Below are 12944 nucleotides of genomic sequence, written 5' to 3' on the forward strand. Positions count from 1 at the left end.
TCCAGACGTTTCGCCAGCAGCTGTGGCAGGCATCTTCAGAGGAGTAACACTGAAGGACAGTGTCTCTCTGAAGGACAGCCTCATAGGTTGTTTGTGATCATTTCAGCATTCTGTCAACTGTTCGATCTGAAACTGATCCATACGTGCTATGAAACTGACCAAACAAGCATCCTCATGGTATTCCAGCATTATCCTCTTGCTAGTGCACTCAAAAATGGCATCAAGGGGAGGGGCTGGGTGAGGGGGACAGACACGTGGGAGTGAGAAGCAAGAATGGGCGTGGGGAGAAAAACTCAAAGTGACAAGTATGCACAGGACCGGCTTTCAATATGGGATCGAGGCAGACTTTAAACTAAAACAGCATCCTCAAAACGCAGGGAGGATGCGAAGGGAGAGCAAGGCAACTTCTGAAGGTTGGAAAATACATGCATAATTAAAATGAAGCCCCGAAGTAGTCAGGGTGTGAGTGTGATGGGAACAACCTGTGCATAAAAGGCCAGTGCAAGAATGAATTCGCTATGTACCATTACTAGCAAATAATTTGCTGCCCACTTACATGGATCTGAAATAGGAAAATCCCTTACTTAACTTGTATCCTAATAGCCTTTCGGATTGCTTTGCTTCAAGGAGCAAAGTCCACCATACCAGTGAGGCCACCCGTAAAACTGCCCACCTCCACAGTGGATCTTGCTTCTTTCACCCACTGGCATCTGTGAAGGGTGTTAGGGGAGCGGCTGTGGCAGTGGCTGAGTGGTAGAGCATCTGCTTGGCATGCAGAAGGGCCCAGGTTCAACTCCTGCCAACTCCAGCTAAAATGATCATAGAGTTGGAAGGGACCACCAGGGTCATCTAGTTCAGCCCCCTACACAATGCAGGAACCTCACAACTACCTCCCCCCCACACACACACACAGTGACCTCTACTCCATGCCCAGAAGATGGCCAAGATGCCCTCCCTCTCATGAACTGCCTAAGGTCGTAGAATCAGCACTGCTGACAGATGGCCATCTAGTCTCTGCTTAAAAACCTCCAGGGAAGGAGCACTCATCACCTCCCGAGGAAGCCTGTTCCACTGTGGAACCGCTCTGTTAGAAATTTCTTCCTAATGTCTAGACGGAAACTCTTTTGATTTAATTTCAACCCGTTGGTTCTGGTCCGACCTTCTGGGGCAACAGAAAACAACTCGGCACCTTCCTCTATATGACAGCCCTTCAAGTACTTGAAGACAGTACTGCAAGTACTTGCAGATCAGGTAGGAAGTGATGTGAAAGACCTCTGAGACCCCAGAGAGCTGGGGTCTGAATAGACAATACTGACCTGAGTCATTGTAAGGCATCTTCATGTCTCCATGTGTCTTCTTTGTGGGCCTCAATTGGAGAGAGGTACTCTCAGGTGTTAATGGTGTGTTGTGGGTAGGGTTTTGTATGTCCATAGATTGACCAAAGGTATTATTTATTGATAATTTTTTTGAACATGATACCTTTCTCCTGGAGCCTTTATGTGCTATGGTCTGCAGGTCAAAGGTAGTAACCATGTTAGGTAGGGTTGCCAGGTCCCTCTTTGCCACTGGCGGGAGGTTTTTGGGGCGGAGCCTGAGGAGGGCATGGTTTGGGGAGGGGAGGGACTTCAATGCCATAGAGTCAAATTGCCAAAGCGGCCATTTTCTCCAGGGGAACTGATCTCTATTGGCTGGAGATCAGTTGTAATAGCAGTAGATCTCCAGCTAGTACCTGGAGGTTGGCAAACCTACTGACACCTGGAGCTCAGTTGTAATCCCAGGAGATCTCCTGCCACCACTGGAGGTTGGCAACCCTAACTGTGGGTGACAGCAGATTGTAGGAGAGGTCAGAATGGAAGTATGTTGAAGAGGACAAAGCAGAGCCCTGAAGATTGTTGGAAGCCTCAGAGCAGAATCTGGTGGAACCTTGTAGGATTAGTAGTGGAGTCAATAGCAAAAAATAGCAGCAGCAACAACAAAATCCCTTCTCAATTGGGCTGGTTGTGAAATATATTGGCTTTTTTGAAAGAAGAAAGTTTTAATTAATTTCACTAAGAGTTGGAAGGGACCTCCAGAGTCATCTAGTCCAGTGATGGCGAACCTTTTAGAGACCGAGTGCCCAAACTGCAACCCCAAACCCACTTATTTATTGCAAAGTGCCAACACGGCAATTTAACCTGAATACTGAGGTTTTAGCTTAGAAAAAACAACTTCCCTGGACTACCTGGTGGGCAGCGGGGAGTCCAGGGAAGGGGGCAGGGCCTTTGAACTGCTCCACGCTGCCTGCAAAAACTGCATTAGAACAAAAACTGCATTAGACCTAATATAGATGGGAACCAGACATCCATAGTGGTACCTTCACATTCAGAGGCAGTCTACCAGTTGTGGGAGGGCTGTATTCTCCATTCTTGAGGAAGTCCTGGAGAGACCTAGCAGGCATTTGCTGGAATCAGGAAAGTTTTCAGGGAGGGACGGAGGGAGGAAAAGGAAAGGAAGAAAGGAAGGAAGAGCTTTCTGGCCAGGGAAGGAAGGGGGCTTCTGGGCTGGTGAGTAGGGCGGCAGCCACCTCGTGCGCCAAGGAAAGGGGTTTTTGGTGGGGAAGGGGGCTTCTGGGCCAGCATGAGAGGCAGCTGCAGCCTCTCAAGCTGAGGAAAGGGGCTTCTGGCGGGGGGGGGGGAGAATGAGGCTTCTGGGCCAGCGCGCTGCCACCTTGCGCGCCCAGGAAAGGGGTTTTGAAGGGAGAGGGGAAAGGGGGCTGCAGGGCAGCTGCCTTGCGACCCAGGAAAAGGGTTTTTGCCCATGGAAGGCACCGAGGGAGAAAGGGAAGAGGGCTGGAGGGCCGGCTCGCGAGGCGGCAGCCGCCTCGTGCGCCCTGCAAAGGGTTTTTTGGCCGGGAAGGGGGGAGGGAGAGGGAGAAGGGGGCTGGAGGACGACAGCCGCCTCGTGCGCCCTGCAAAGGGGTTTTGGCTGGGGAGGGAGAGGGAGAAGGGGGCTGGAGGACGACAGCCGCCTCGTGTGCCCTGCAAAGGGTTTTTGGCTGGGGAGGGAGAAGGGGGCTGGAGGACGACAGCCGCCTCGTGCGCCCTGCAAAGGGTTTTTTGGCCGGGGAGGAGGGAAGGGGGAAAGAGAGGGAGAAGGGGGCTGGAGGACGACAGCCGCCTCGTGCGCCCTGCAAAGGGTTTTTTGGCCGGGGAGGAGGGGAGGGAGAGGGAGAAGGGGGCTGGAGGGCGGCAGCCGCCTCGTGCGCCCTGCAAAGGGGTTTTTGGCCAGGGAGGGGGGGAGGGAGAGAAGGGGGCTGGAAGACAGCCGCCGCCTCGTGCGCCCTGCAAAAGGGTTTTTGGCTGGGGGAGGGAGAGGGAGGCCGGAAGACGGCAGCCACCTCGTGTGCCCTGCAAAGGGGTTTTTGGCCAGGGAGGGGGAGAGGGAGAAGGGGGCTGGAGGGCGGCAGCCGCCTCTGCGCTCTGCAAAGCGGTTTTTGGCTGGGGAGGAGGGGAGAGAAAGGGAGAAGGGGGCTGGAGGGGGACAGCTGCCTCGTGCGCCCGCAAACGGTTTTTTGGCCGGGGGAGGGAGAGGGAGAAGGGGGCTGGAGGGCGGCAGCCGCCTCTGCGCTCTGCAAAAGGGTTTTCGGCCGGGGAGGGGGGGGGAGAGGGGAAAGGCTGGGCGGCGGAGAGTCCAGGGAAGGGGGCGGGGCCTTTGAACTGAGCAGTTCAAAGCTGGCGGCTGGGAGGGCAGGGGCCCCGCCACCCAGCTGAGCCGTGCGTGCCAGCAGAGAGGGCGACGCGTGCCGGAAATGGCACGCGTGCCATAGGTTCGCCAACACGGATCTAGTCTAACCCCCTGCACAATGCAGGAAATTCACAACTACCTCCCCACCTGAGGAAGGTGGGATTTGGGGAGGGGAGGGGACTTCAATGCCATAGAGTCCAATTGCCAAAGCGGCCATTTTCTCCAGGGGAGCTGATCTCTAGTGGTTGAAGATCAGTTGTAATAGCAGGAGATCTCCAGCTTGTACCCAGAGGTTGGCAACCCTACCCTCTCCCCAGAAAAGAAACCTCTCTTCCTAATTTTAAAATTAGCCCTCTCCTAGGGTTGCCAGGTCCCTCTTCGCCACTGGTGGGAGGATTTTGGGGCAGAGCCTGAGAAGGGTGGGGTTTGGGAGGGGACTTCAATGCCATAGAGTCCAATTGCCAAAGCGGCCATTTTCTCTATTGGCTGAAGATCAGTTGTAATAGCAGGAGATCGCCAGCTAGTACCTGGAGATTGGCAACCCTACCCTCTCCCCAGAAAAGAAACCCCTATGCTGACTGGGTTGTGGCTGTTTTTATTCAAACCATCTGATTCCCCCCCTTGAGAAAAAAGGATGAGAAGGCTGACCTGGTGCAAGGGGAGGGTGAAAGGAAAGAGTTATAGGAGCATGTGTGGTTTAAAGTATTTATCTAGGTACCAGCTTTTTCTCTTTTCATTTTCTCATCCACCCCATCCCCAGTCTCTTGATTGCTGAGGTCCTTTCTCTCAATCAGCATTAACCTGCCTAAAACCTTATTGCGTTTCCAAAGGATTTGGAAACTATTCAGTATGAGATTAGTATGTTGGGGGGTGGGGGGAATGACGGCAGCAAAGTGAAGAGAACTCACAGGGGGCTTAGATATTTGACTAATAAAGCAGCCCTGTGAACCCATGGTGGAGGGGGGCACTAATCCCCTTCTCGCACTGGAAGGTTGCTGGGGTCCTCCTGCCCCCCAATACTGAATAATACCCCCCCTCTTCTTTATACCTGGAGCACTGCTCTTTTGTTTCGCTAAGCTGATATGAATTTGTCGTTTGGCTCCAGAGGACAATATCAGCCGTTGCCAATCAGTAGCCAAACTGTTTTCCTTTTTAAAAAACTTCTGTTGTATATGATTATTTGTTTTCTTTGATTTATAACTTGCAGCCTGCCACTGGTGCTGTGCACAGGTCATAAATTATTACAGAATCTGTGAAGCCTGTATACCTGAGGTCTGTTTATTTTTCCCCCTCTAGGACCATAGGTATCCCACAAAAGCATTACAGCCACAATCTATCTACAAAGCGGCTAGACCACTAAAAAGGGAATGAGGCTGATAAATGTATGAATGTAGTGGAGGGAGGGAAGCTTTTCTCCCTCTCTCATTTCACATATACTGAAAAGCAATTTATGTACCTTTAAAAAAAACGAAAACTCATGGTCACCCAATGAAGCTGACTTGAGTCCAGGAATGACTAAAATAACCTACTGCCACCAGAAGACATTATGATGTTCATAAGCTTCGCCTACGAAAGGAAGGAAGGAAGGAAGGAAGGAAGGAAGGAAGGAAGGAAGGAAGGAAGGAAGGAAGGAAGGAAGGAAGGAAGGAAGGAAGGAAGGAAGGAAGGAAGGAGAAGCTTCAGAAGACATGATGAGCTGGACAGAAAGAAAGAAAGAAAAGAAAGAAAGAAAGAAAGAAAAAGAAAGAAAGAAAGAAAGAAAGAAAGAAAGAAAGAAAGAAAGAAAGAAAGAAAGAAAGAAAGAAAGAAAGAAAGAAAGAAAGAAAGAAGGAGTTAGACGCATAGGTCTATAAGTGGCTATTATTCCATATGTGTGTGTGTGTTAAGTGCCATCAAATGGCTTCTAACTCATGGTGACCCTGTGAATTAATGATCTCCAAAACATCCTATTGTTAACAGTCTTGGTCAGGTCTTGCAAACTGAAAGTCAATCCATCTCATGTTGGGTCTTCCTCTTTTCCTGCTGCCTTCAACTTTTCCTCGCGTTATTGCCGCTTCCAGTGACTCATGCCTTATCCTATTTATGTATGTATTAATTTTAAACATAATTGTTTTCCAAATACTCAACCAAATTTGGCTCTTGGGGTGGCAGCCAAGGATAAACCACGTTTTCCCACCATCATGCTGCCCCGCCACCATGGTGCGCATGAATGTTCTGGCAGATGCTCTGGAAAGCATCGACAATACTGGGAAATGTAGGAAACCTCAAGTTCTCATCAGGCTGTGCTCCAAAGTAATTGTCCGGTTCTTAACGGCAATGATGAAACATGATTACATCGGTGAATTTGAGATCATCGAGCTGGGGAAATTGTTGTGAATCTCACAGGCAGACTGATCTCACAGATCAGTCCAAGATTTGATGTCCAGCTGAAGGATTTGGAAAAGTGGCAGAACAGCCTGCTTCCTTCACGCCAGTCTGGATACGTTGTGCCGACCACTTCTGCTGGACTGCGAGGAAGCAAGGTGAAAACATACAGAAGGGAAAATCCTGGGCTTCCAACAGCCCTAAACTTGTAAAAAAATTAAAATTAAGAAGCAGATTAAAAAAAAAGGATAAACCACCACAGATACCATTTAAAAATAACAGTATTAAAAACATGATCAAAGCCAGCATGCCAAGCAGACGCTCTACCACTGATCCACAGTGATGGCTGCCAACCTCCAGGTGGTGGCTGGAGATCTCTCGCTGTTACAACTGATCTCCAGGTGACAGAGATCAGTTCCCTGGAGAAAAGGGATGCTTTGGAGGGTGGATTCAATGGCACTGTGCCCCACTGAGGTCCCTGTCCTCCCCAGGCTCCATCCCCAAATTTCCAAGAATTTCCCAACCTGGATCTGGCAACCCTACCCCCACATCCCCTGCCAGTGGTCAAGGCGCACCTGGCAACCCTAGCCATAACTAGGGTTGCCAGCTACGGGTTGGGAAATACCTGGAGATTTTGGGGATGGAGCCTGAGGAGGGCAGGGTTTGGGGAGGGGAGGCACCAATGCCATAGAGTCCAATTGCCAAAGCAGCCATTTTCTCTGTCGCCTGGAGATCAGTTTTAGAAGGAGATCTCCAACCACCACCTGGAGGTTAGAAAATCTGCAACGGAGTCTCCAGTACAAAAGTAGCAAAAAATTCTTATTGGTGCTTACACATGTAACATCAACAATACAAGAGTGAAAGATACATATAAGAACAATCAAAGTTATATACAGTATGTACAATCTAAGTAAGGTGCAGTCTCAATGCACCAATTGCCATGTTCTTTCAAGTAAATGTTGTATTTTCTTCAAAAAGTCCAATAGTAGGTGCTATCCCAAAAGCACACTCCGTTGCAGATTTTCTAACCATTGGTATTGGCACGGAGGTGCCTGTTTTGTATTGTAACCACCTGGAGGTTGGCAACCCTAGCCATAGCCCCAGCAAAGCGATAAGGCAGATACCCAAGATGCATTCTGCCCTTGCTAACTCTCCCTGGGGCCTTCTTTCAGCAATTTGGCAGCCCCCCACGGAGAGCAGGGGACGGCTCCCTTTGCCCCCTGCTGTACCCGACAGACAGCGCCTCAGCGAGGCGAAGAAGCGGCCTATTTATGTCTTATGAAACATTCCACTGTGAGGCCCTCAACCAGCGCCCCAGCGAGGACGGATTCATAGCCCCTTCAATAAGAACCTTCCATGCGCTTTGGGAATGGCGCCCTGGCCTGTTTGGGGGCATGAATGGGGGGCATTCATGGCTGGGATGTTTACCATTCTTCCAAGGCTCTCAGAGAGCCAAGCCTGCCTGCCTTCGGCACGCTTGGAAGAAAAAGGGGATTGTGCCAAGGTTCGAAGTAGCATGGGAATCTGCGGGATAGGTCAAGGCGGTGGTTGTCGGTTCTGTCCCTTCCGGGTCTCTCTCTGTGCTTCGGAAGCAAGGGGGTGACGGATGAGCAAGCAGCGTTGACCTCTGGAATCGTGGCTTGTGGTGTGTTTTACCTCACAAGGAAGGAGATCTATCGGGCGAAGGCAGAGCAGGCCCGGACGCCATGAATCAGCTGAGCTCTCCAAGCTAGGATTGCCACGTTTTTAACTGTCCCGGCTCCTGTGCTTTTAATAGCAAACCTGGCAAGGAGAAATGCAGCACGTGAACCTTTGCCCAAGCCCTTTTCTCTCCACGCCAGGAAAAGCATTGCTTGTTGACTTTATCATCTGTTTAAAGACCAAGGAAGAGGCAGTCCACAGACACGCCCCTTCATGCTTGAATCCCCCTCCAGTTAGGGTTGCCAGCTCCAACTTGGGAAATTCCTAGAGATTTCATGATGGAGCATGGGGAAGGTGGGGTTTGGAGAGAGGTGGAACCTCAGGTATAATGCCATAGAATCCACCTCTCCAGGGAAACTGATCTCTGTAACCTGGAGATCAGTTGTAATTCCGGGAGGTCTCCAGGTCCGACCTGGAGGTTGGCATTACTACCTCCAGCCAAGAGTTTCCCCCCCAAGGAACATTATGTACTTACTTGTTCCTTCAAGAGTACTCTGCAGGCCTGGCCCTTTGTAACCGCAGGCACCATCAAAATAGTAACTCACCTGCGGGAACAGGCCCGACAGAAAGAGCCCCACAAATGGAACTTCCAGACCTCCACTGAAATGCTTTTGGTGGTCTATCTCCCATGAACTGTTCCCATGACCCTCTCTGTCTGCAGCCCCAGTGACAGAGATAAGGCAGGCAGTCATGTGGTAGGGGGCTTTTTGCACACATGCTATGGAATCCCCCCCCCCCTGGAAACCTGCCTAACCCTCTCACCCCAACTCTTTCCAGCATTTCTTTTAAAAATTTCCGATGGCATTTAGAAGTGAGTAAAAGTTGTTGTTGTTGTTTTAAAAAAAATCTCTAATGCTGCTGTTTTTGCACATTTCCCAGGAGATGTCGCTTTTGTTGTGATGCTATGCGCAATTAGATTTTATCGTGTTAACTTGATTTAACTGCCATAATTACTGTGTAGGTGGGACACAAGCATTCCAGATAAATAAATTTGTGCTAGGATCTGGCATGGAGCAGTTCCAGTGGTGGACATGCACATGTGAACATCCTCAATGGGTCCATTGAATGCTGTGCCTTCTTTTTCTGGCTAAAATAGCTATAGAAGCCAAATGCTGTGTGAAATGGCCCTCTTCAAGGAAAAGATCTTGGAATAAAAGTAGGGTTGCCAGCTCTGGGTTGGGAAATTCCTGGAGATTTGTGGGGGTCAAATCTGGAGAGGGCAGGGTTTGGGGAGGGGTGGGACTTCAGCAGGGTATAATGCCATAGAGTCCACCTTCCAAAGCAGCCATTTTCTCCAAGGGAACTGATCCCCATCTCCTGGAGTTGAAATCTCAGGAGATCTCCAGCCACCACCCAGAGGTTTGCAACCCTAAGCAAAAAGGGGCAGGGAACTGGCAAAGGGGGTTAGACAGATCGTGGTGGCTAGGTCTATCAGTGGCTACTACCCATGGTGACTAAAGGGAAACGCCCCATTCAGAACCTGTAGCACCTTAGAAGCCAACAAGATTTTCAGGGTATAAGCTTTTGTGAGTCAATGCTCTCTCTTCACCTGAGTTGCCAACCTTACCCTTGATGTTGAATGCAGGGAACTTCGACTCTTGAAAGCTTCTACTCTGAAAAACGTGTTAGTCTCTAAGGTACGGTTGCCAACCTCCTGGTACTAGCAGGAGATGTCCTGCTATTACAACTGATCTCCAGCCGATAGATATCAGTTCACCCGGAGAAAATGGCTGCTTTACCAATTGGACTCTATAGCATTGAAGTCCCTCCCCTCCCCAAACCCCGCCCTCCTCAGGCTCCATCCCAAAAACCTCCCACTGGTGGTGAAGAGGGACCTGGCAACCCTACTCTAAGGTGCTTCTGGACTTAAATCAAGCTGTTCTACTGCAGACCAATATGGCTACCCTCTGAAACAAACTTTACATTTAGAGGCAGTCAGGTCGTTTATGCATGGGTACTTTCACTCACATTCACCCCCGGTCTGTCTCAGTTGTTTTTTGTAGCTCTGCATGAGCTTTCAGTCCATTAGAGATGACTTTGCTGCCAGTTCTCGTAAATCCCGGGTCGTCCCATTCCTCTGTTAACCCGATTCTTCCCTCTCCCCTGAGCTCAGCCTGAGTAAAATCCCCATGCATAAGATGAAGTATGGGACATGGAAGCTTGCTTTTTCTCACAAAGCAGGGTGTAAAGAGGCGGGGATTTAAATGCTTCCTGCTTCCTGGGAGCCCTTTCTGAGCAGAAGAAAGGCTTTTTAAAAATAAGGCTTGGATTTCTCCCCCCCCACACACACGCTTTCAGATTGGTCCGTTTTTTGTTTTTAAAATGCTTTTTTATGCAACAATTGCATTTGGGGGTGGGATTTTCTCTCACAGTAAGCTCTACAAGTAAGTCAATTACAAAGCAGCATTTAAAGGGGCGGGGACTTGATTTGAGCTTGGAGACTGCTGTTGCAGAGATTCCCAACAGGAAAGTGTGGGTCCAGCGAGCAACAAACCTCAGGTAAAACTCCCATGCAGAAATGACCTCAACCTCTGAATCCCAGTGCCTGGAGGCAGCTTCAGGAGGGAAGGGCTTGACTTCTATGCCCTGTTGTTAGCCCTCCAAAGGCACTAGTTGGACACTGTGCGAGACAGGATGCTGGACTAGATGACCGACTGGTCTGATCCAGCACAGTTCTTCTGATGTTCTTATGACAGTCATTTACTTCATTACATTTTGTCACCCTAACGGATGGGGTCTGTGCGAGTGACATTTAGATTTTTCTGCTTCCAGCATCAAAAATGTCTTACGTCCAACTTGGCTTGCTTTTGCCTCTCTCGAAGCTTCCCTTTCTGCGAAATTCCTTATCGTCCACCCATGGATTTTAGGGAAGACTCTTTTTTCCGAAATATTGATTTGGCCACTCTGCCTCAGAGTGGATTGATGTCTTGATTCATTTCTCCCCAAGGGCTAAATAGCACAAGGCCCGTGGAGGGAGATGGGAATCCGGGGCTTCGGCCTTTCGGCAGCTCTATTTATGTAAACAGCAAGCCCAGAGCTCAGTCACAGGGGACAGGGGATGCCGCGAGGCTTGGAAACAGAGGGATATTTTGCAGGGTGGGGCTGTGGCTCAGTGGTAGAGCCTCTGCTTGGCAGGCAGAAGGTCCCAGGTTCAATCCCCGGCATCTCCAGTTAAAGGGACTAGGCAGGTAGGTGATGTGAAAGACCCCTGCCTGAGACCCTGGAGAGCTGCTGCCAGTCTGGGTAGATAATACTGACTTTGATGGACCAAGGGTCTGCTTCAGTATAAGGCAGCTTCATGTGTTCAAATGGACCTTTCTCCTCAACGGGGACCCAAAGTCCTGAAGACTGATTGAAATCAGTGGTTTAAATTGCCAGAGGAAGGGGGGTTGGCAGAATTAAAATGTTCCATGTGTTACTTGGATGCTTCGTAAGTAGAAGGGCATACTAATTGGTTGCTAGAAACCATAAAAAACATATTCGTTTAAAACTGAATTGAAGACTTTGTGTTGCCTTGCGTGTACTATGTGCCATTAATTCGCTTCCAGCTTGGGCAACCCTATGAATGAATGACCATCAGAACGTCCTTTCATTATTAGCCTTGCTCAGGTCTTGCAAACCGAGGGCCGTGGCCAATCCATCTCATGTTGGGTCTTCCTCTTTTCCTACTCCCTTCAACTTTTTTTAGCATGATTGTCTTTTCCAGTGAGTTTTGTCTTCTCATGATGTGACCAGATTACGATAACATCAGTTTAGTCATTTTAGCTTCTAGGAACAATTCAGGCTTGATTTGATATAGAACCCATTTATTTGGGGTTTCTTTTGGCGGTCTCTGGTATTCGTAAAACTCTCCCCACAACACCATATTTCAAATAAATCAGTTTTCTTCCTATCTCCTTTCTTCGTTGTCCAGCTTCACATCCATACATAGTAATGGGAATGTGGCCTTGGATGGTACTATTTAACAGTGCGGTCCGGAACAGAATTGTACCCTTCCGAGTCCTTTGAAGGGTTTTAACTCTGTTCATGACTGCCCATGTTTCCCGCTGAAATAGCTCATGACCCCAAACTGGGTCTGCTGCCTTTTACAACCTATGGCTGTGATGGGTTTTTATCAACAGATGCTGCTTGGAATAACCACTAGAAGGGGTTTCTTCTTTCCAGTGTTCCTTTCTTCATTCATCTGCCACTTTTTTGTCCAAAAACTGCCAGCATGGTGTAGTGGCTAAAAGCCAGTGTGCTATCATGGTTAAGAGCGGTTGGACTCCAATCTGGAGAAACAGGTTTGATCCTCCACTCCTCCACATGAGCAGCGGACTCTAATCTGGTGAACCGGGTTGGTTTCCCCACTCCTACACATGGAGCCAGCTGGGTGACCTTGGGCTAGTCACACTCTCTCAGCCCCACCTACTTCACAGGGTGTCTGTTGTGGGGAGAGGAAGGGAAGGAGATTGTCAGCTGTTTTGATTCTCCTTAAAAAGGTAGAGAAAGTTGGCATATAAAAACCAACTCTTCTTCTTCCCTGTCCTGCCACCTGTTCTCAAAATAGTAAATAATCTCAATAGGAAGGAAGGGACTGGTAATTGTTACTGGAGGGGACAGTGTTTTCCGTGAGACCCATGGTAAATGTCCATGTTTTTAAATCTGATATTTATAAGTTCAGAGTGCTGAGATCAGGTAATTTTGCCAAAGACAAGATCTCCCAGATGGGTAAGCTGACCATTCCAGTCACTGTCCACCAGTACCAGACTATAACTATCTGAACCAGCGTGTTGGCTGCTAAGATGCTTTCCCCACAATTGTCTCTTTATGGAGAAAAGCAGGCATTCTTAAGAGGGCCATAGCTTCAGTTTAAAGAGATTACACGTTTGGCTTAAATTCACACTTCATTGTGGATTTTTTAAAATTAATTAAAAAAAACTGTAAACATCCAATTTAAATCTAAAGCATATGATTTTTTTAAAAAAGTGTTGATTTTTATCCACTCTGCTCTGCTTCCCTGACCCTATAAATCCCTTTGTGATTCTTCGGCCCCCCACGCCCCCACCCCCTTTGTCGGTAATGAATAGGAAAGCCTTTCTGTGCTTGGGAATTGGGAACTGTCTGATTGGGTGGCAATTCTGGAGGAGTTTAACTGGGGGGGGTTGTTAATAAAG

At 48.9% G+C, this 12944-nt stretch overlaps 1 protein-coding gene and 1 pseudogene across 1 annotated transcript in view; both read left to right on the forward strand.

The window, feature by feature from the left end:
- The window catches only part of MACROD1 (mono-ADP ribosylhydrolase 1), a 437490-nt gene that overhangs the window by 339249 nt on the left and 85297 nt on the right, over positions 1 to 12944 (forward strand). The gene's annotated exons all lie outside the window — the stretch shown is intronic.
- On the forward strand, positions 5920 to 6291 carry LOC130480068 (40S ribosomal protein S15a-like; annotated as a pseudogene).

Source organism: Euleptes europaea, chromosome 7 (genome assembly GCF_029931775.1).
Source record: "Euleptes europaea isolate rEulEur1 chromosome 7, rEulEur1.hap1, whole genome shotgun sequence".
In the NCBI taxonomy this organism is placed as follows: Eukaryota; Metazoa; Chordata; class Lepidosauria; order Squamata; family Sphaerodactylidae; genus Euleptes; species Euleptes europaea.